Source organism: Gekko japonicus, unplaced genomic scaffold (genome assembly GCF_001447785.1).
Source record: "Gekko japonicus isolate JY-2015 unplaced genomic scaffold, Gekko_japonicus_V1.1 scaffold1448, whole genome shotgun sequence".
NCBI classification, from domain to species: domain Eukaryota; kingdom Metazoa; phylum Chordata; class Lepidosauria; order Squamata; family Gekkonidae; genus Gekko; species Gekko japonicus.
In genome coordinates, this window is record NW_015167092.1 from 211,283 (window position 1) to 236,375 (window position 25,093).

Below are 25,093 nucleotides of genomic sequence, written 5' to 3' on the forward strand. Positions count from 1 at the left end.
CCAATATGATGTGGCTGTGTTTATGGATTTTAGTTGCTGTGTTTAAAGTAATTGGATTTTGTTTATCTCATAAAATTTTGTCCCTGATACTGCTTGAATATTCTGCCAGACCTTTCAGGTGCCCCATTCTTGGAGACCTGTAGCATGCGCGTATTTGCTGCCATAGGCTGTCATTTGCTTTGCATACAGTGATGAAATCCCGCTACACTCAGGTTTAGGGAAGAATAGGAGCCAAGAGTACCTTTTGAGAAATCTAGGCAGTGTTCTTGCAGTTGCTGACAGATTATTCATTTATTTTTTCTTCTCACCTGTCTCTAAAAAGAGACCCAAGAAGGATTAGGGGGAAAAATATTTAATGAATGGTGTAGAATACAGAACAACACCACAAGTTTAGTATGATGCTAGCCTCTATTAACTGGAATACGAAGTGAACTCTACCAGACAAATAATGAACAGACATTTTAGGACTAGAAACAATCTACAATTAAATGTCATAGGATCCCAAAATGATCTCCAAGGCCTCCAGTTTGGGTCCTTGTGGTGCATTTAGGAACCCCAAAATGCTAGGAATTCTTAATTAAATATATTCAGCTGGATTTTAGATAGCCTTAGAATTTTGTGAATGAGGCTGGGATTGAGATGCATTTTTTTCCAATACAGAGTGAAAGACACAGTGCAGAACTTGTAAGACTGCAAAGGTTTGCCAGGAGCTATCAGGAAATATATGAAAACAGGGGACTTCCGGGGAAATAGTGACCTGAATAGGAATAAATTTTAAAGCTCCGGTCTTCTCTCATTGTGGCAGAGATAATTTATTCCTCTATCCCTATATCTTTCAAAACTGATAAGTGAACCCAAGGAGGGGGGTCTGTTATATTCCTGGATTCCGTTAACATCATGGTCAGCATAGACTAAGGAGGCTTTTGCTGGCAAGGTTGACTTCTCCCATTTTTATTTTTATCTTTATTATATCTTTTCTTTCATCCTTCTTTAAAAAATCTGTAACTGTATGGCTTGCTTTTAAGGATTTGTTTGGAATTACAATTTATCTAATTTGGAAATATAACCTACTCCAGGAAGTGGCAGATCCCAGCCTCTTGTCTTCACCAGTAAGAAAATTACTGAAGATTTATGGTCCATTGAGGGAACTGATAATTATAGAAGATTTATAGTGCAGAGACAAGCTGTTGAACTTGTTTAATTAACCATTTCTCTTAAGAAAGCTTCAATAAACCCCTCCAAGCAAAAATACTAGAAGCAGATAAACTAATTTGTATTCTTACCTTTTGGAATATTTATCAGTGCACATATTCAGGGATTATATTTTTTGTGAACTATCAGCTGATTGTTTTCCCTTTCCTCTCTTTTCTGGATTAAAAAAAAGTTTATTTAAAAGAGTTGGAGCCTGGCTCCATTGTGATGCAGCAAAAAAAGTATGGTTTGGCAGATTTGGCAAATGGATGGCTTAACAGGAGGACATAAATATCTTCTATTTTAACACTATATACTACATAAAGGCATTGAAAAGACAGACTCTTGGACTATTTTTTATTTTATTTTTTGAGACGATGGGAAGGAAACAGCATATTAGAAAGCAAAGTAAAGTTGCTGTGTAACCCCCCCTTCTTCACCCCCCCCCATCTTCTGGACTCTCTCTGGGTGAAGTATAATAATTCAATATAGACTTTTAAGAGCCACAAGTTAAATAATGTTTCCCCTTTTCCCCATTTTATGGATTTTTTTCTTATTTTTTCCTTTCTTTCCCCTTTTTTGGTAATATAATTGTATTAAATATAGGTTATTCTTTTTTAAGTACATTCTTTGGTCTTTTTATCTTCATTTTTGTTTTTTAATTTTTTTATTCTCCCCTCCCTCCCAATTTCTTTCCCTTTATTATTTTTATCCTCCCCTTAGTAAATTTCAATTTCATTATGAAATGGATTAGAAAATAAGTTATGTGATCTGTTTTTTATCTCTTGTGTTCTTAAATAGATAATTATAATTTCTATAGCAGATAGTTATACAACATGGTTACTTATATAATTTTAAAGTGATAAATTCTTATATAGAAAAGCTTATGGAAATAGTATATGGGAAATTTGTATAACATTTTTTAGAAACCAAAGAACATGTCTGAAAGACAAAAGGTAAAGAGATGAAACTGAAGAGAAATGAAGAACCAATGGAAAAGTTATTACAAATATTGATAAATCAAATGCAATAATTTGAGGAAAGAATGCAAAATAATATTCAAAGTATTCAGAAAAATATTCAAGAATCTGAAGTAAGCACACAGAAGAATAAGAGGCACATCAAGAATTATCGATTGAATTGCTGGAAATAAATGCAAAATTAAAAGATCAAACACAAGAAATATTAAGTATCAAAAAGAAGTAAAAAGAGAATGACACATATTTAGAAGGACAAGATTCTTGCATTGTGAAAGCATAACAAAGAATTGAGATTTTGGAAACTCAATGCAGATCTAATAACTTGCATTTTAGAGGTGTACCAAAAGATTTTGGAAGGTCAAATTTGAAGAGAGATTTTTGGGACTGCTCCAAGATTATTTGAAGATATAAGAAGACTTTCCAGACATTGATCAAATTTTTAAAGTGAGCTCAGGAGTTGCATTCAAAATACCATTTGCAATAGAGGTATATTTGCCAAAAGGAAGGAAAGTAATTAAAACATAAGAACAGGATAAATCATTAGATGAAGAACTACAGGTGGAGGACCTTCATAGAGGAACTGAAAGAAAACTGTGCCATCAATATCAGGACAAAATGGATAAATTAAAAATAGTATCAGTAAATATTAATGGACTGAATTCCCCAATGAAATGCAAAAAAACTTCAATCAAATGAAAAAGCAAAATGCTGATATTTTATGTCTACAAGAAACCCATATCAAGAAAAAACATGAACATATTCTAAATAACAAAAAAATTAGGCAAAGTATATCCTGCTTCAGTCCAAAATCAAAAGTATGGAGTAGGTATTTGTATAAGCAATTCACATCTAGAAGTAATTGAGGAATTAAGAGATCCAGAGGGAAGATATCTAATGTTAAAAATGAGACTTCCAGACAGTAATATCTGCATGCTAGCAATAATATATGCACAAAATAATGCTAAAGTTATTTTTTTTTAGATTTTTGTTTCAAATTATGCTAAAATTCCAATGATTTTTGACAATATGAATGGAATTTTAGACCCAAAGAGGGATAGATCAAGAAATTCCAAAAGTAGGAAGATACCGAAAAATATATTTTAATATGTGGAAATGCTGGGAGTAGAAGATGTCTGGAGGATTAAACTTCCAAAAGACAGAGACTTTACCTTTTCCTCTGACAGACACGAAATGTATTCAATAATAGATGTATTGGATATCAAAAAGTCTTATAATGAATTTAGATAGAGCAGAGATTCAGGCAAAAATATTTGCAGACCACAATCCCATAAAAGTAGCTTGGCAATGGAATAGGAAATCAAGAGGGATATGGAAATTAAATGAAGCTCTTTTGTTATAAGATAATGTAATAAGTGCAGAAAAGAATTAGAAGAATTTTTAAGATAAACAACACAGAAGGAATGTCTTTAGCCACAATCTGGAAAATAAAGCCTTCATTAGAGGAATATTACTAGCTGCTGCTGCTGCTGCTGCTAAGAAGAAAAGAGACAAAACAGAACAAACCAATATATTAATAGAAAAAAATCAGAAATTGGAACAAAACATAAAAAACTAATAAGGAAATATTAGCAGAAAACAGGCAATTAAAATCAGTTAGGTATGTTAGAGATGGAGGAGGTACAGAAAACTTTAAAAAAAAATTAAATAAAGAAATTTCGAACATGTTAATAAAGCCAGCCAATACTTGGCATATTGTTTAAGGAAGGAGAAAGACAAAAGAGCAATAACATGCATAAAGAAAATGCATACCTAATTTACCTTTAAAGCCCTATATGGCCAGGGTCCGACATACCTGAGGGGACCACCTTTCCCCACACATACCCCAGAGAGCACTACGGTCCGGGGCACAACGCCGGTTAGTGATTCCAGGCCCAAAAGAGGCCAGGCTCACTGCTACCAGGACCAGGGCTTTTTCGGTGGTGGCTCCTACATGGTGGAATGAGCTCCCAGAAAAGATCAGGGCCCTGCACAACCTTGTACAGTTCTGCAGGGCCTGCAGGACAGAGCTCTTCCACCAGGCTTTCATTTAGGAGCCGTCACCATTACCACCATTACCACTACTATTGCCAACGATTATAAATATTAACAGCTATGACAAGGGACTGGCCCTGCATTGAAACTGAGCCACATTACCATGGGAAGCTGGAGTACTGCTGTACGGAGAGATTGATAACATGTCTGATAGCATGCCTTCTAAAATTTTGTAAGAACAACCATCACAATGAGCACTTTAATTGTTATTTGTTGTTGTATGATTGTTTTAAGTGTTTTATACATTTTATTGTGACTTGGTATATGGTGCCAACTTATGTGAGTCGCCCTGAGCCCGTCTACGGGGAGGGCGGGATATAAATCCAAGAAATAAATAAATAAAATAAAAATTTTATACACATGGATCAAACAGATTTTGTACCAAAGAGATATATGAAAGATAATATATGATTTATAATAGATGCAATTGAATTCATGAGAAAGAAAGAAAGAAAGAAAGAAAGAAAGAAAGAAAGAAAGAAAGAATCATTTTTATTTTTGGATGCAGAGAAAGCATCTGATAATATAACATGGTCTTTCTTACTGAATGTACTTCAGAATATGGGCTGCAGAATTCTAGAACTGGATGCAAGCAAACATTTTAAAATTGATGCAGTACATAATTGAACATATTGAAGAATTTGGATCTTTTTCAGGATATAAAGTAAATAGGATGAAGAGAAAAATCATAACAAAATTCTTCACAAGAAGAAGGCCATACTATAAAGAATACAGAATGTACAGCTGCCCCTGATTTTATTAAATATTTGGTGATAAATGTGACTGGACAAAACTGTTATCTCTTAAAAAACAGGTATCAGAAGGGCTGGAAATTGATACAAGCAGATTTATTCAGATGGGAAAAACTAAAACTTTCATAATTGGGAAGAATTTCAGCAATTAAAATAAATGTATTGCCAAAATTATTATTATTTATTTCAAAAGTTATCTACATAGATAGCTGAAAGAATACTGACAAGAGTGACGAAGACAGATAACTAAATTTATTTGGAATGGCAATATACCAAGAATAAGTTTTAAAAAACTTCAAAATGAGAAAAAGAGTGGAGAACTACCAGTCCCAAATATGAAATTTTATTATCAAGTGGCAGGTCTGGTTTGGATCATGCACTGGATTAAAGACCCAAGACAAAGAATAGTAAAACTTGAATCAGCCACCAAGAAGAATGTTTACATAATTATTTATGGATTAAGAAATGCACTGGATTAAAGACCCAAGACAAAGAATAGTAAAACTTGAATCAGCCACCAAGAAGAATGTTTACATAATTATTTATGGATTAAGAAATCAACCAAAACTATTATAACACAAGAAAGGGGTCATATAATTACAGACGGGCTTTTGAGAATATGGTTTGCACGTTGGAATGTATTGTCCCTCAAACTCTCTGCTCATCTCCCCAATAGAAGCTTACCATGATAAGAATACAAGAAATAAAAGTGATTTTTTAAAAACTGTACAGTAACATGGTAAATGCTCAGGAAAACGTTAAGTCTTGGCAAGATATTAGAGAGGAAGGAATCAACATCCAATGGCTACCATATTACTAATCAACCTCAAGATTAAAGGAGATTATCAACATGGAAGGTGGAACCCTAAGAGAGCTGACTGAATTTGAACAGTTGATTATAAAACACAAAGATAATTTATTATGATAAATATACAAGTTATTACTTCAGTGCAAAATAGAAGAAGAGCAAGTGAAAAAATGTATGATAAAATGGATGCAGATTGTCAGAGAGCAAATACCTATGCAATAATGGGAACAATTACGGGGGAAAGGAATTAAGTTCACACAGAGACGGGCATTAAGAGAAAATTGGTACAAAATGTTTTTTTCAGATGGTATATCTCTCCAAAGATTATTGAGATAGCAGGTAAAAATTATAAAGGAAAGTGTTGGAAATGTCAAGATATAACTGGAACCTTTTGTCATATGTGGTGGACGTTAAAAACCAAAAAGATACTGGAAGGAAATACATGGAAAAAGCAGAATATATTAAAACTTAAATTCCCTATGGAACCTAAAAATATGCTATTAGGAATATTATTGGACAAATTACCAAAAGTTTTGGAAGGGATATTTGAATATATGGTGACAAGCAGCTAGAATTATTTACACAGCAAAATGGAAATCAGACGTCAGTCCAAGCTTAAGAGAATGGGAAAATAAACTTGCTGATTATGCAGCAATGGCAAAATTAACAATGTATTTGAGAAATAGATCAATTTTGAATTTTGAGGAGAGATGGAGTGTATATTATGCAAGAAGACAAACTTAGAATGAGAATCAGTTTAAAATGTAGAATAAGAAACAATTTAAAAATGTAATGCATATAAATATACCACAATGTTAAGCTGGTTGAGAATAAGTTTTGAATATAAATGTATAAGGAATTTAGGGCAAAATGTTTTCTATTTTTTATTGTGTGATATATAAGGGACCTCTATTAAATCTTGCTGTATTAAATGATGACGTATGTAATACAGACTATGTGGCAATAATGAAATTAATAACAAAGTTGCAAGTAGATTAGCAAAATTTGAAATTTAAAATGTCTGAAGTAAGGATCACTGTACCTTATAGAAAATGTTTTAAAACTGTGATGAAGGGGATGTTGATGAGAAATACTTTTTTTTTACTTCTTGTTTGATATGCCCTGCAATGCATATTAATCTTTGATATACACAACTTGTTATACAATCCCCTTTTTTTTCTTTTCTGTAACCCTTTTTACTATTATCTTGTTTTTTTTTAAATGAAACTATTCTTAGAAAAAAGGAAATATGTGAGAACAGGAAAGGAAGTGTTATATTAGCTGAGGAAATTGGGCAGGAAGGGCAGATTAGTGAACTTGCCATTTTCATGGCAGAATTTCAGATTTATAACTCTGTTATTCTACAAATATTCCGGCTTCTGTTATTCTTAGTGGGATTAATGTTAAGAGTACATTGTAGTTTGAATTTTCATTTTAAACCTGGTTCAAGCTATTACTGGGTGTGAAGCTCATTATGACACAATTCATAGTTGGCTTGGTATTTCCAAACTTTCTTGGAGAGCTTTCAGATTGTCAGATGAGGCTGGGGTCCTCTGCCTGTTTTCATAGCACTCCCTTTTCCCAAGTCTTATCACTGCAAGGTAAAGAGGTAGGCATACTGGCAGAAACAACAGAGGGCAACAAAAAAGGCTGACAGCATCAGTGGTAACTGGCACAGTTCCGTCACTTGTCCCTGGCAGGGAATACTCTCAAACTCTTTGGGGAGCATTCACTGGTGAATATGGGTAATGCATTTTTTCAGTGCCTCTTGACTCAATGGATTCAACAGGGACACTTTGTGAATTACATTCCTTATGCTCCCTATCAGGAATGGACACATGGATGAGCATCCACAGTTTGGAAGAAGCATGGAGAATGTAATTTATAAACCACTATTCTAGAGACTACTTGCTGCATTAATGGATAGCCAAGGCTAGCCCAGTCTTGTAAGAATTCAGAAGCTAAGCAGGGTTGGCCCCGGCTAGTAAATGGATTCAAGACCTCCAAGGAATACCAGGGGTGTGACACAGAGGCAAGCAACGGCAAACCAACTCTGAACATTGCTTGTCTTGAAAATCATATGGGGTCACCATAAGTCAGCTGTGACTTGATGGCACTTTCCTCTACCACAACCATTAACAGCTAGAGACCACCTATTTTACATACCTGGGATCAGACATATACCAATGCTAATATTAATTCTGTATCCCATATCTTGCATTCCAGACTAGGTATGGGCATAACCCCCCCCCCCCTCTGGGATCAGACATATACTAATGCTAATATTAATTATGTATCCCATATCTTGCATTCCAAACTAGGTATGGGCTTAACCTCCCCCCCAAAAGCAGTTCAGTTTGGGGTTTGGGGCAGCCCCTGAACCAAACCAACCCCAAAGGGCTCCACCTGAAACAAGCTGGTCTGTTGAGTTTTGTTCCCCCTTTCCTCTGGCTGCAGCGAGCCACAGCCATGAGAAAGAGGGCAGGGATTGCCCTGGAATGGACTTCTCTTCCACCTTTCTCCCGGCCATACTCACTGTGGCCAGGAGAAAGGAAGGGGGAACACGTGGGAAGGGTTAAATGGCAGCTAGCCATTTGACCCATCGATTTCACTTTCCCCTGCTTCAAGGGAGGGAGAAAAAGGGTTTAATGGCTTGCAGTCATTTAAACCTAACAGCTGGCCGGGTCCACTGGCAGCCATTTAACCTGTTGGTTTCACTTCCCCCCGCTTGGAAGGAGGGAGTGAAATTGGAGGTGTTTAATGGCTCACAGTTATTTAAACCTAACAGCTAACCAGGGGATCCTGTACCACTTAGCTGTCAGGTTTAAATGGCTGGCCCTGAACAGCTGAACCAAACCTACCACACATCCGGTAAACATCAGTTTGTGAACTCCGAACTGGCCCAAGTTCAGGCCAAGTTTTGGTTCATGAACCAGTCCATTCCCATCTTTATTTCAAACTTTTTGTAATACCTGTAGGATTATGTGATTTATGACTTTCAAGGCTGAAAGTATTTAGTGTGTGGATAGGTATACTGAGTAAACAGTTACATTTGCTGATGATATCATAACACTAAAGGGGGGGCACTGTGATTTGATTGTGTGATTATGCCATATATGTACCTGGCGTTGAACAGCAATTCAGATCTGTCCTGCTGCCTTTGGTTTTAATTTGGGGACATGATAGCAATTGGTGTGCACTTGGTAACAATGGTTCAGATTTGCTTTATAAAAATTGCATATCTGCTTTTGCAGATAAGCATCCTAAACATCAGTACCAGCATGCAGAAAGAGGCAGAAATATCTTGAAACCAAAGGGACTGGCTTCACACTCCCCAGGATACATACATTTTGCTATGTTTATTTCACAGAGTGAATAAAAAAATCTAGGATTATTTCTGAGATGAATGTGAGCATCCTATTCTAGGGACAAAAGCACGCAAGCGGGTCCTTGATATACTCTCTGGATACCAAACGTGGCTTGTTTAAGTGTTCTTTGTACCAGACACACTCCTTCGTGGTATAAGAATTACAGCCGAATTGCCTGTCTTACATCAAGGTATTATCAGAAGCATGCTGATGGTTTCCAGGAAGTTATTTCAGGGTTAATTCATCGGCACAGCCAAGGGCATCATTAGCAAAATGAGGCTATTCAAGGCCACTAGTAAACCTAAGGTCAGTAACACTGGCTGACAGACAGTTGATAAATGAAGCATCCCCGCATAGCAAGCATCCAAGGAAGCCCCCAAAAGAGTCTAAGGAGGAAGCCAGCCACGCATCCAAACTCGTATGCTTTAGAATTTTATTTCACTGTGGACATCTGAGTCCGGCAGCTGCTGTACTTAGCCTTTTATGTGGCCACAGGTGTTGGCTTCAGTGCTGGAACACGCAGTGGCTGGAGACAAAGACAGGCATAGTGGCAACTGCCAGAGGCTGGCAGCGGTGCCAAGTAAACATTGAATGTAAAACAAATATATGTGCCAGTGGGTTCCAAACTGAGTTTTGAGTTCAGAAAAATTAACTTGCCTTTTGAGAAGCATTATCCATGCTCTATGGATGAATGTCCAAAGCTGTTACGAGGCACAAAGCAGGCATTTTGTTGAAATGGGGGAGAAAAAAAGAGTGTGGATTACTCAAAAGGGGGGGTGGAGGGGTGTGTGCATGCTTTAGAAATGCAAACACTTCCTAGCTTACTTGGAATGATCTCACATTCTTGCCCACAGAGTGGGCCAAATTAACTGAAGGTTGAATGCCCACTGCTTCCTTCACATTGCTGTGTCTTGAGCTTACGAGAGAGCAGGGAGGCAAAGAGGATTCCCGGAGGGGCTACAACTTCAGGAACCCATCCATTTCTCTTATGGACTCTTATCTGTGATCTAGAGCTAAATCAGCCATGCCAAAGGACTCCCTTTTCTTTGAACACCCAGGTTCCCTGCCATGTCACAAGCTGCTTTTGAGAGTCCCTCTCAGTTCCAAAAGTGGGCTGTCATGAGGAGGGGGGTTGTTCAAGAAATACAACCCCAGCACCTCCTTGAACGAGCAAAATTGTTTGTGTGATTGTGGGGGTCTTTGGCAGGGTGCCCAAACTGAGAAGCTGGTACTTCTGCAGTATTATACCCTTGTGAGCTGGGTCTGCAGAAGGGAAAAGGGACCCAGTGATAAGCACAGAGAAGGGGCGATTCTGCATTGGCTTTTCCCTCTGTTGTTTTACCAAAAGTGCAGTTCAAAACCACATTCAAATACCCCAGGGCAACGCTGTACTGACTGCGAAGTCACCCCTGAACGGCCATAAATCTGTAATTTCTTCCGCATTCTGATTTTCATCACTTGTGTGTTCCTATTGCTTCAGAGTTCTCCCCCCCCCCAATGTATATTGCTCTCGCTAGTAGTCCCAGAAATAGCAAAGCACTTGTGGAAAAGGGGGGAGGACCCAAAGTAATAGGGACAAACGGGTGACAAAAATGAGAATGCGGAAGAGCCCTACGCAGAAGGTACTATAAAATCTGATGATCAAAGAAAGTGAAAGTGGCATGCAATGCAGAGGGGAATTTCTGTTCCAACGTGGGTTTCGTAAAACAAAATAGAATTGCCCAAGGTTTGGATAGGGGAAATATTGCTGAGGATAGTGCCTTGAATGTTACTGTAGTTGCGTTCAGGATTTCTTTTCAAGGTGACCAACATCCCAAGTTGATTAAGAAAACTGGAAAAGAACATGTGAAAGTTAAATTCTCCATCTATTGGCATGCAAGTTTCCTATCAGTCCTAATTTAGCAAGTTTCCCTTTAGTCTCTCATTATTCTCCTATTATAATTAAACCTACCATAGCAAACTCCAGAGCACGACGGAAGACAGGAGGGCCTGTGGTCCATGGGGTCACAAAGAGTCGGACTTGACTGTGTGACTGAACAACAACTGTTTGTAGTGGGCTAACACCTCACCCCGTAGATAACGTATATAAAATTTATAATTTTTGAAGATAAATATTTGATGTGTATTTTGCCCATGCTCTGAAGCAATCCTAATATAGCCTACTCAGGTGTACAAAGGCCATGTGCGTGTATGTGTTCAGTGCTGTCAAGTTGCTTCTAACTTTTGGTGACCTTATGAATTAATGCCCTCCAAAATGTCCTATCATTAACAGCCTTTGCTCAGGTCTTGCAAACTGAGGGCCCTGGCTTCTTTGATTGAATCAGTCCATCTCATATTGGGTCTTCCCAGGGCTTTTTTTTGTAGAAAAAGCCCAGCAGGAACTCATTAGCATAATAGGCCACACCCAACAGCAGGAACTCATTAGCATATTAGGCCACACCCCATGCCTTCCCTTGGCTTGCCTGGGCGCCCCATGGCTCCGGGGAGCCTGGGCATGTTCCCCCTGAAGGGAAGAGAAGGCAGTTTAACCTGCCTTCCTTTGGCTTACCTGGTGCTCCGCGGCTGCAGGGCGCCCGGGCAAACCGGCCCTTGGACAGGCCAGGGAAGGCAAGAGAAGCCAATGTTGTCTCAGGGTCATTAGAAGCATCAGCTGACTGAGTCTCAGAGGTGCTGACAGGGCTGTTATCAGCATCACTGAGTGCTCTTCAGTTAAAGCAGATTGGCCCACGACAAAGAGAAGCTGAGCTAAAACCTTCTTGACATCTAGTTTTCTGTGCACAGGGGATTTAAAAAAATATATTGTAACATTCCATCAGGGAACCCCACCTATAGTCTGAAGTGATACAGTGCAAAAACCTTTTATCTCATTGAGAAGTAAACCTAAGAGGCAAAACATGCAGGACCATCTGGCCACCTTCTACCTGATCCTTTTAGCTGGAGATTCTGGTGATTGAACTTGGAACCTTGTGCATGCGAAGGTGCTCTGCTACTGAGGCACATCTTTGTGTATGCACCAAGAATTTACTGGCACTTCAGCTTTTTGTGGATTATTTTCACTGGGCCTAGGAAAACACCTAATTAACCTATACATAGGTTTATTTATATTTTTGAAGGAATGCCTGATGAAATGTTAGCATGACAACCAATTCAGACAATGTGGATTAAGTACTGCCATGTGTCTTTAAGCTATGCCTCACATGTGTTGAAAGCTATCAGCCTACTGGGTCTTTACTTGGTTCTCAGTGGCTTAATTAATGTGCTGTTGATAGTAATAGCCCGGAGCTTGTTACAAAGTGTTAAAACAGAAATGTCCTCAAGGCAACTAAAGAAGAACTTAGAAGTATGGGGAGAAAGAAAACTCAGCTTCAGACTGATTTTTTTAAAAAAAAAATGAGATATGTCAAGAGGATATTGTAAGATGAAAATAAATGATTTCTAAAAGAATTGAACTAATGGTGTAGAAAACTCTGATTCATTAGAAGTGAATGTTACAACATAAATTCTTTAAAGTGTCTAATAATTCTGAAGTGCCGTAACATTTCTAAGAATAGCAAGAATTCAAATTTGAATTTGCATTGTGCAAATTATCTCTAAAGATTTTGGCTTTTTAGTTTCTCTGGTCTCAAGTCCTCTTTGCATGGTAGATTTTAGAGGACATGTCTTAATATATATAATAAAAAGCTTTTATGAGAATCATTTAAATACAGGCAATGTGGTTCCCCAGAAGATGACCCCTTGGTTATTTCCAGACTTCTGGAGTTTGTTTTTTTTAAAAAACACACAACTGGAACCAGATATGATGATGATGATGATGATGATGATGATGATGATGATGATGATGATGATGATGATGATGATGATGATGATGATGATGATGATTTTGATGATAGCTTATCAGCAGCAGCATCTACGGTATATTCAAGTGTAACAGCAAAAGACAAGTCCCTGTTTTGAATGGCTAGTATGTCTGAACACAGATGAAGCTACCTTATACTGAACCAGACCCTTGGTCCATCAAGGTCAGTATTATCTACTGAGACTAGCAGCAGTTCTGCAGGGTCTCAAGCAGAGGTCTTTCACATTACTTACTAACTGGTCCTTTCAACTGGAGATGCCAGGATTGAACCTGGGATCTTCTGCATGCCTAGCAGATGCTCTGCTTCTGAGCCATGGTCCCTCCTCAATGCTTGAAAATGTTAAGAATAAAGGTCTTAACACTGGTATTAAAGGAAAACTGCTATGTGACTGAAATGTAAAAAAAATACATTGGTTTTTTTTAAAAAGGCCAGAATAATATATGTATACCCGCTCAGTGGTGATTGTGGGGGTTGCTAGGCAATCACAACAATATTGCCAGCCTTCAAGCCTTGCTTTCTGTCATTAAAAAATAGGGGAGGGGCAGGGTGCTTTCCAGGGCTGCTTTCACCTTTAGCAAGGAATCATTGGGTTGTCAGCTACGTTAAAGGTTGTTAGATACATTTGTGAGGAGCATAACTGCTTCAGCACAGAAATGGAAATCCTGTGCAATCTTTGTTATGGTTCTACAAATCAGTCTCTTCTTCTGGTACAGTTCTTTTACATTCTCTTTTTAAAATATATTTTCTCTTCTTTGAGTTTTTGCTTCAGGTAGGTTGCTACAAATTCCTGAAGGAATTTGCATAAAAGGTTCAGAGAAGGATGCTATAAAGCAAATTTAATGGAGATGGCAACAACAGAAGAAAGGCTGTATAGATGAATTAGTTTCCCATTAAGATAAAAAGCTTAAAGCGGGAGGTTAAAAAAGGGGCAGAAATAAGTCAAAATAAACAAAAAACAGCACTTGTGGAGAAGGCAACAGAGTATAATATAGAAAGAAAAGGACATAAACAATACAGATTTTTTTAATAAACAGGGAGAAGCTAAATACGCCATCAATATATTAACAAATACATTCTCTAAATTAATTTTAACAGTTTCGGATTATATAACATAAACGACAAATAGTCCATATTCACTAATATGTATTAGTTGTAAAATGTATGTGTGCTAGCATAGCAAATCAAATGTGATTAAATAAATTTCATTGGATTCACCACAGGTTAACCATTTACTAATATGAGTCAGTTTAAATACATTTGATAATATCATTTATCGTTTTGAAATGCTTTACAATAATTATCTTGTAATCATTACGGCAAATCTGTAACCTGGAGAGATTGGTGTTGTTACTGTCATACTGCAGGTTGTGGGCTGAGGATAAAAGATAGTATGGCTTGCTACCAGCAAGTTCACAGCAGAAGTTAAATCTAAAGCAAGAATCTGTTGCTGAGTCTCTTTGCAATAGAGAAAAAGAATGGGTTGATTTAGTGTATTTCACTTATCTTTAGAAAGCAGAAGGTGTTTTACCTGGCATTCTTGATCATCTCCTATCCAAGGTCAAGTTAAGTCCACAATTCACTAGCTTCACTGGTGCCATGGGATAAAATACTCTTTGATCTAGGGCTCTCACTTGGGGACACTATATATGCTGCTTTGAGTTCCATGAAATAGCTAATGTCACTCCCATCTTTAAAAAGGGTTCCAGAGGAGATCCGGGAAATTACAGGCCAGTCAGTCTGACGTCAACGCCAGGTAAGTTGGTGGAAACAGGGGGACCTAATAGATGTTATTTACCTTGACTTCCAGAAAGCTTTTGATAAAGTTCCTTATCAAAGGCTCCTAAGTAAGCTCAATAGTCACGGGATAAAAGGACAAGTCCTCTTGTGGATCAAAAACGGGCTAATTAATAGGAAACAGAGTGAATATAAATGGGAAAATTTCTCAGTGGAGGGTGGTAAGCAGTGGGGTACCGCAGGGATCAATACTCGGTCCGATGCTTTTTAACTTGTTCATTAATGATTTGGAGTTGGGAGTAAGCAGTGAAGTGGCTAAATTTGCGGATGATACAAAGTTGTTCAGGGTGGTGAAAACCAGTGAGGATTGTGAGGCACTCCAAAGGGATCTGTCGAGGATGGACAAGTGGGTGTCAATGTGGCAAATGGGGTTCAGTGTGGCCAAGTGCAAACTGATGCACATTGGGGCCACAAATCCTAACTATAAATACACGTTGATGGGGTCTGAACTGGCAGAGACTGACCAAGAGAGAGATCTTGGAGTTGTAGTAGATAACTCACTGAAAATGTCAAGACAGTGTGCGACTGCAATAGAAAAGGCCAATGCTATGCTGGGGATTATTAAGAAGGGAATTGAAAACAAATCAGCCAGTATCATAATGCCCCATGGTGCAACCTCATTTGGAATACTGTGTACAGTTCTGGTCACCACATCTCAAAAAGGATATTATAGCATTGGAAAAGATGCAGAAAAGGGCAACTAGTGATAAAAGGGTTAGAAGACTTTCCCTGTGAAGAAAGGTTAAAGCACTTGGGGCTCTTTAGCTTGGAGAAACAACGACTAAGGGGTGACATGATCAAGGTTTACAAGATTATGCATGGGATAGAGCAGGTCGAGAATGAAGTACTTTTCTCCCTTTCTCACAGTACAAGAACTCATGAGCACTCAATGAAATTGCTGAGCAGTCGTGTTAGAACAGATAAAAAGAAGTACTTCTTCACCCATAGAGTGATTAACACATAGAATTCAGTGCCACAGGAGGTGGTGGTGGCTACAAGCATGGACAGCTTCAAGAGGGAATTATATAAACATATGGAGCAGAGGTCCATCAGTGGCTATTAGTCACAAGGTATAGATAGGAACTCACAGGCTGGGGCAAGTGATGCTCTGTATTCTTGGTGCTGGGGGGGGGTCAACAGTGGGAGGGCTTCTAGTGTCCTGGCCCCACTGGTGGACCTCCTGATGGCACCTGGTATTTTTTGCCACTGTGTGTCAGAGTGTTGGACTAGATGGGCCATTGGCCTGATTCAGCATTGGCTTCTCTTATGTTCTTATGAATAAAAAAGACAGGATATAAATTAAATGTGTGTGTGTGTGTGTGTTTCATGGTGACAAAGGCATTACTCGGGGTTTGTTTAGGGAGGCTTTAGATAATCTTTTTCAGAGAATGGCAATAAAAATATTTTCATGTTTGCTAAATTATTTTATTAACATATTTTCCATTCTCCCCCCACACAAAAAATGTTATTGTCCAAAATAGCTTACAGTAAAATACATCAAAGTGGCTAATCATTATGTCTAAAATTAATAACACAGAAGTGGCGATATATACAGTCTGATATATACAGTCACAAGGTTGCCCAGATATTAAGATGACGTTTGGAAAAAACCTGCCAACTCCTCATCTGACAAATTAGTGTGAACCAGACATTATTTGTCTGAAAACCATATACATCTTGGATCACATCTTTTCAATTCTGTTTAACAGGTTAAAAAAGCCTCTTTTATATTATCTTCTTCTTCAATGCTAACATAGGCCCTTGATGACTATGGTGCATTATCTTCCTGAATCAATTTATAATTGCCATAGATAAAGATCTCTGATACTTGGGCAGTCTTTCAGAAATACCAGACACGGAATAACATTATTCCATACTTTTGAATTCCACAATTTAATGAGGTGGGGGGAGGGAGAATCAGGGATGCCACTTCAAGTTTCCATTATTGGTTTCATATCCTAGATATTTATTATTATATTTTTGAACAATCCTTGGTCTAGGAAAAGGGGCTATAAAATATTGTAAATATATAAAAATACTTAAGGAATGAGGTACAGTGATTTTAATAACAAGGGCAAGATTCACGGAAAGTTTCAAATGTCTGCTTCTGATATATTTAACACAAAATGACTAAATTTCAAAAAGAGTGTTATGGGTTTTTACTTTGTATGGTTCACTATAACTGGAAATAAGGAATGTGTCTGAGGAGTAGTCACATGAAACTCTGTACCTAATTGTACAGACTAAAAATAATTAAAATATGACTTCTTGTTATGTCTGAACTGAGCCAGTGTGTGTGACTGTCCATCCTACTCACCCTTAATAATGCCCCTGAAATAGGGTTGCCCTAGCCACTGGCAGGGGATTGGGGGGGGGGGGTGTCAAATCCATGTTGGGAAAGTCCTGGTGATTTGTGGATGGAACCTGTGGGGAGGACAGGCACATCAGTGGTGTACAATACTATAGAGTCCACTCTCCAAACATCCATTTTCTCCAGGGGAACTGATCTCTGTAGTCCGGAGATGAGCTATAATTCCGATGGATCTCCAGGTACCACCTAGAGGCTGGCATCCTTACCCTGAAAAGAATTTATAACGGCACAATCCTAAATACATTTTCCTGGGAGTAAGCCCATTTGAACAGACCATAGTAGAATTCAGAGTTGACCTACCTAGGTTGCTCTCTAAATGTCTATTTAAATATAATATGTTAGATAGCAAGACTAATGTAAGATAAATGCTTTATATGGGGGGACAACTACCCCCATTACCTCTGGCACTTTAGAGGCCATGGGGCGGCATGAGATGCCAGCGTCACACCACCATGATGATGTCACTTCTGGTTTTGCACCAGAAGTGACATCATCATGGTCAGGTAAGACTCTAGGAGTCACCCCAAAACCTACAGTTTAACTTGAGATGCCGCTCCCAATTTTTTCCTCCACAAGTGATGGCGCAATGGCGGGTGCACCTTTCCCCCAGTTCTTCCTGGTAGGTTGTTGGCTGCAGCTGGAACCCTTATCTGATACATATCACTGAGTCCTAGCATATATATTTAAAATATATCTCTTTATTGTAGTCTGTGAAATGACATTTTGGAACACTGTCTTTTCTATATGCTATTCTAAGGCAATCAGTGGGACAATTATGTCATTGCCATAAATTCTAAACTTTAAAACACCGTTACTATTGGCCTATTATTCAAAAGAAGTAATGGGGAATGCAGAGGGTTTCTGACGTGGAAATGCTTTGAAAGATATAAAAGACTGTGCTAAAATGCTGATTAACAGAACCTCTTCTCCTCTAAGAGAGACATTTCCAGTATTACCAACACACAGCTGTTAAATGGAGTGTTGTTCAATCAGACTCAGTCAGAACCGTTCTCTTTCACTTGGACAATTCTGAATGCTTTTCACAGGAAGTAAAGTGTTAGGAGGAGGAGGGGGGAAACCCCCTGAAATGGCTGTCCCAGAAATGAATTGATAAAAACCAGAACATCTGCTCATCAGAAAGACCAGAAAATAGTGCATTTTATTTGCACAACTCTTCTTGATGGCCTTGGCATACATAATACTACTGGGTGATTGAAACCAGTGTTAGAGCTCAGCTTACATGTATTTTATATCCATGCACATTTGCAATGTAGCTATTTTAAAGCACTCAGTGGCTTTAAGTTGTCATTCATTTCTATGCTGGCTTTGTAGGTGAGTACTTTTACTACTGCTGATACTACTGGTATAAGTTTCCCCCCTCCTCTTTAGTTTTTAAAGGGACAGTGTAGAGACCACAGCTGTCAGGGCCACACTGTGACTGTGGGCTAATGCATCCAGAATGGGACTTGCCCTAGGAGTCTTGGCTGTGTTAGGTAGCCATGTCCAATAGGACCAGCCTGGGATTTGTTTGTTTTGTTTGTATGATTGTATTATTTGTTTAACTTGGTAATTTGTCTTTTGGTAACTGTCTGTGATATGCTTTGGGCCCCTCTCGGAAGAAAGGTAAAGGTAAAGGTTCCCTTGCTCGAAAGCTAGTCGAATCCGACTCTAGGGTTGCGATGCTCATCTCCGTTTCAAAGCCGAAGAGCCAGCGCTGTCCGAAGACATTTCCGTGGTCATGTGGCCGGCATGACTAAACACCAAGGCGCACGGAACGCTGTTACCTTCCCTCTGAAGTGGTACCTATTTATCTACTTGCAATGTCTTGCTTTCAAACTGCTAAGTTGGCAGGAGCTGGAACTAGTGACGGGAGCTCACTCCGTCATGCGGCACCCGGGTCTCGAACTGCTGAACTGCTGAACTGCTGAAAAGCTCTATACAAATACATTAAATAAATAGCAGTATTATTCATTAGCCAATCTGATTTCCCCTTCAACAGCACACAGTCTTTTAAAGAAAAAAGTTTGCTGGGTAATAACAGTAGCCATTCGGCACTTGAAAAGTTTGTTATTTCATGACATTTGATTTTTCCACATTGACTTACATTTGCCACATATTATATTCACTGCTTGAAGTCTGAAATCCTATGTGGGGAAAATAATACATCCACTCCCGTTCCTCAAACATGACCTCCCCACATACTTCTCCCTTGCAGATCCCCTTTTTCATTTCATTTAATTTTCTTTTCTCTCTCCCTGATCTGTATAAAATAACAGACTTCGGGTTACGTCTTCAGAGACTGAACCCCAGCATAAGGTACATGTCAATTGTCTACTCTGTACCTGGCAGTGTATTTCTGTCTTAGCTAGCAGCTTCCAAATGCTGTACTTTGGTATTATCAATGGCACATGTCACTATTTATTTCTCCCTCTACCCTTTGGCCCTGTTCTCCAACCTGCAATGAACCATTTGGTGAGTTCTTTCCACCCATGCAGCTGTAATGACAACCTGTCTCTTAATACTCCCTTGCCAATTTTTAAATCAGTCCATCATGCAGAGAGAATTAATAACAAGGTCAGGAAAAAATGTCTTCAATACAATCCTGGAGCCCCCATGAAGCATTCTCATTATTTTCTCTCCTTACCCCACAGTCTTTGCTCTCATTCAGAAGAGTGAAAGGAATTATATGCATTGCTAGAAGAGTAAAGAGAGCCCTTAGGCCAGACAGCAGACACACATTTAATTCAGGAGAACATTAACATCATTGATCTGTATCCTCCCACTCTACTAAGCAAAGTTTGAAGCCTTCCAGTTTAAGTGGCTCTTCCTCCAACAGAAGAAATTAGAAGGAGGTTCCTTAAACTGGAAGAACTTTCTGTCACCCCAAGTTAAGATACAACTAGGGCTGTCAGGTCTCCCACTTTAGGAGGAGACCTCCTGCAGGCAGCCCCTGAATCCAGCTGCTGCTTGGTAGGTTGGTGGTGGGGAAAATGCAGCAAAAAATCAGTGTTATGGCAATGCTGTGACATCACTTCCAGACAAAACCTGGTAGTGATGTCATCATGTCAGTGTGTTGCTTTAGGATTAATTGGAATCCTAGAGCATCACACTGGCACAATGACACCACTTCTGGAGCACTGTGTTCCAAATGACATCCTGCCAAACTGGCTTTTCTTATTTAAAAAGGCCCCTTCAAAGAAATGAAGGCCCTTTCCAGTGTGTTTCACAAAGCTTTGGCCTGTATGGATGCTGCCATTCGTGTGAACAGTACAATCTCCCTCACTTCTTTTTGCAAAAATACACAAGAAGATTGAGACAGGTGCTGGTTTGGGGGACCAGATGTGCTGAGTTGGTGGGTGAAAACTATGACTACAGACAAATAGCAGCATGTCTCTCAAGAGAAAAATTTCACCCACCAGACTAGGAGCTGCTTAGTCAGCATTGCAAATGGCAATGATGACTACAGGAGACAAATACAAGTCAAGTCAGTTCCAAGCCCCATTCTTCCACACCTTTCATACTTGCTATGCTCATGATTTGAGAGATGTGCTGTAGTGTAGTGGCTAAGCATCATCTGTGAGCACCCATTTCAAACCTCCCATCAACAGGTTTACTAAGTTCGCTCTCTCTTAGCCTTTCTCATTTACATTATTACACTGACCTATCTCACAAGATGGTTCTAAGTATTTCCCAAGATAATACACATGAGGTAGTAACAATGCCAAGTATTATTGTTATTAGTGTGAGCAGTGCTTCTAGAAAAATACAAAACAGGTGCCTACATCGTAGTCAAATCAGACTGTTGCTTCCTGTTTGGAGCAGGGAGACAGCATTCTCTTCTTCTGTGAAGACACTGTTGGGAGATTAATTTTAGATCTTATTTTCAATTTATAAATTGGGTGCAAAATTAAGCAGTTTTAAATCTTACTGATTCGAGTTTGAGAAAGTTAGAACCATAGCTGGATTTAGGGTCACCAGGTCCCTTCATCATTCCAGCAGGGAGATTTGGGGGGCATTCCACAGGTGGGCTGTGATGTCAGTGTGTTGGTGACATTGGGGGAGATGCTCTGCTTTTTGGCCAAAACTCTTTGGTAAAAACAGCCTCAAACCATAGAGTTTTGCCCAAATAACAGAGCATTGCCCCCCGATGTCACCAACACACTGACATCACTTCTGGGTGACATCAGCGCATCACACATGGTGTCAGGATGGGGAAATTTCCTGCTGTTGGCCATCTGGCTGGCAGCAAGGAGGAGCCCACAAAATTGGGGGATCCTGTGAGGCCACTGGGTTCAGACATAGGAGTGCACTGAATATTCACAAATTTTGATGTTTTTTGGTCAAAGGTAGTGGTTCGTAGGGGAAAATATGTCCCAATAACTCTCCCCCCCCCTTCAAGTTCTGAAAACATTAACCTTTTCCAGATACTTCTTCAGCTTCTCCTCTTCTAGTCATTGCTCCTTCCTGGTTTTGTCTCATGCACAATTCAGCTGCTCTGAGATTAAGTCATTAATTGGGCAGTGTCTCAGTACTGTTTAGCCAATCAGATCTGGCTATGTCCTGACATGGCTGTGTACAGATTAAGTTAGTTCAGAATGAGGCTAAAACTTCCTGATTTCTGTTGCTGATTTTTTGCTATTGTTCTTAAACTGATTTATTTACTTAATATGTCTTGTGGATTTGTGTTCTTGCTTTATGTTGCAGTTAAGTTAAGCACAGTAATGTGGTCAGCATGGGATACAAATGTTTTAAATAAAACAGAAAGTAAATAGATGAACATTTTAGAAATACTCAAGAGCAAATTGCTAAAAAGAGAGGTGGGCCTCTAGGCACACCTAAAATAGCTTTTAGGATCCCAGACAGGGTTACCAGATCCCCTGGTAGAGGCAGGGGTGCCCCACCACCAGGCCCTGCCCCCTCAGCCAGTGGGGGGACTTATCAGTGGAAAGAGGAAGGCCCAGGCCATGTCACCAGTATTGCACAGGAAGTGACATCTTCACACCAGTGACTTCCAGGTGATGCTCTAGTATTTGGGCAAAAACTCCATGGTAGAAGCCGGTTTTACCATAGAGTTTTTGCCCAAATACAGGAGCATTGCCTGGAAGTCACTGGCATGATGATGTCACTTCTTGTGTGATGCCAGGGCATGGCCTGGGCCTTTATCTTTCTCCTGGTAAATCCCCACCACCACCCACCCGTTGCCAAGAGGGATTTGGCAATCCCTCTTCCCAGACCATGTGTTCTTATGATATATCCATGCTCTTAGATAACTGCAGCAGCATAAAAAAGCACGAGAGAGAGCCACAGGATGTTAGGAAAGGGAATCAAGCAGGCTGTTGTCATACCATATTCTTGTTCCAAAAATAACACAACTATTCAGTGTTGTTGCTGCTTTTGTTGTTTTAATCAGAGAGATGTATAAAAACATTATTTAGCCCTTACTGCATTGTCAGAGATAGTGGTTATGGTACACAGGATACCTCTAGGGAGATGCTCTGCAGGACTCTTCCTCAGGGCAGCCGAAGCTCCAGCCTGAAGAAAAGTCCTATGCAGAGAAGACTTTTGAAGCAGTTAATATGCCCAAAGTGGTATCAAATAATTAATGGTTTTGCAGCCTTTGGAAAATGCAAGCTTGTTTTCAGGCATTTGGGGACTCAGTTGTATATCAAGAACAATGGAGTATATTCTGAATAAATGAATCACCACTTTCAGATTTGCAATGTTCTGTCTCCTTTATCAGTTAGTGAGATGAGGTCAGATCGTACAGCAATACCACTATTATTTAATGTTTACATATCCTTTCACCATGCAGAGAGATTCTTTGCAATATATTTTTATTCATGTTTGCTACAGTATAAGATTGCTACCCATTTTAGAGATGAACCGTATGCTGACTAATTCCATTCATTCAAAGGCCACCTTGTGTTCTTAACTAAGAAAAATGGTAAGATATAAATATCCTAAACATATAATAATAAATATTTTAAAAACTTCTCTTCCATCTTTACTGATCTGAAGACAGCTTACAACATTCTTTCCAAAGTTGCTATAATAAAAACAACTAAAGTAGAATGCTAAGGTAAAGGTTTCCCTTGCTCAAAAGCCAGTCGAATCTGACTCTAGGGGGTGGTGCTCATCTCTGTTTCCAAGCTGAAGAGCCAGCGCTGTCCGAAGACTTTTCTGTGGTCATGTGGCCGGCATTACTAAACACCGAGGTGCACAGAACACTGTTACCTTCCCACAGAAGCAATACCTATTTATCTACTTGCAATTTCTTGCTTTTGAACTGCTAGGTTGGCAGGAGCTGGGGCCAGAGACAGGAGCTCACTCCGTCACACGGCACTAGGGTCTCGAACTACCAAGCTACTGACTTTCCGGTCTGCAGCTCAGCGTCTTAACCTCTGAGCCACCGTGGCCCCTGAAAGAATGCTAAACACAAATCAAATAAATAAAAAGGAATCAAACATAATTGCACTTCCATTTAAAAAGTCAGCCAAAAACCTTCTAAAAAGAAATTAAATAGCAAATGCCATCCTGTTTAGTCTGTAGAAATTTAACATTCCTTATTGCCCAGTATTGAGGCTAAATGATTTAGAATTTGGTTAGACTACTTCAAAATTAGCAAGGAAGCAAGAAGGGACGAGAGATCTACCATCTTGCCATCCTGTTTAGCATTCAAGTTATTCTCCATTCCTGGGAATGGATCAAACATTTCCATCAAATTCTTGAACTTCCACAAATGTTTGAACTTCCATCAGAACACCAGCATGGCCCTTCCCTCCCCTTTCCCCATGTTCTCCCCATATCGCTGGAGACTGTGGACACCTGTAGGGGGAAAATATCCCAGTCCTGGTGCTTAGGGCAAAAACGTATAATGATACTGTGTGCGCATGAAGCCTCGGTTCATACTGGGACCATGCAGGGAGGGAAGAGGTGATTTAATCTTTCACCTCTGCTTGGCTTTGCTAATCAAAACCGGGCTACACTTGCCACTATTATTGCTTGAAGGGCAGGGGGAATGTATATACATCATGTTGGTACATGCTACTCAGTTTTTAGTAGATTGAACTGCAATTCTCAGTGCCAGGATGCACACAGGTTTTGTGGGCCAACTTAGAACATTTGATTAACATGAACACACTTGGCTTTTGGGTTAGGGAGCCAAGTAAATAAAATGGACAAGTCTCGAATATTAGACAAACCCCCATCATCCCAGTTGACTTGAGATAACCAAGGGAAGCATCTCTTCACAGGGACAGCTTCAGGAAAACAGTGTAAAACGCATTTGCCCCAAATATTTGCAGAACAATTCAGACTAACTTGAGTGTTCAGTAAAAACTGAACTTTTCTCCCAAGTGTTTCCGGATGCTGCTCACAATTTGAAACCACTTTGTGATTCAAACAGAGGAGTGTTTGCCCATCTCTGATTCTGAGTGGAAGGGAGTGACCAGCAAAATGTTTATGAGAATAAATGCTAATTGTGATGTTTTACTATTTAATACGTTCTGAACTTAATTCCAGAATGTTAACATTTGCTGTAATTAAGTTGGCTGTCTTCTGTTTTCATTCTCCGTTCCAAAATAGATTTTTTATATATAACAACATATGAATTTAGGCTGGCCTTAATTAGAAACTTACATTCATTTGAATTTTCAAGTAATGCATTTGAAAGGAAAATGGTGTATTAGAGATCTCTGGTGAGATGTAATGGATTTATAAAAAGGGAAAACAGAAAGCTTAACTTCATAAATATTGATAGCCAAACTTCCTGTCCCAGTCTGATGTTTTTGTAAAATGGCTCCTCTGCCACAGGCTTAACAAATTTGGTGCTCTAGCATTTTTGTCATGTAATAAATAAATATATAAAAGGTTGTATGCTCTGACGTAGAGTCCCTTCTGCTAAGCTGGACCCTATGACAC

At 39.1% G+C, this 25,093-nt stretch overlaps 1 protein-coding gene across 3 annotated transcripts in view; it reads left to right on the forward strand.

Annotated features, from left to right (window-relative positions):
* Nucleotides 1–25,093, forward strand: part of GRIA4 (glutamate receptor, ionotropic, AMPA 4) — a 329,532-nt gene that overhangs the window by 149,567 nt on the left and 154,872 nt on the right. The gene's annotated exons all lie outside the window — the stretch shown is intronic.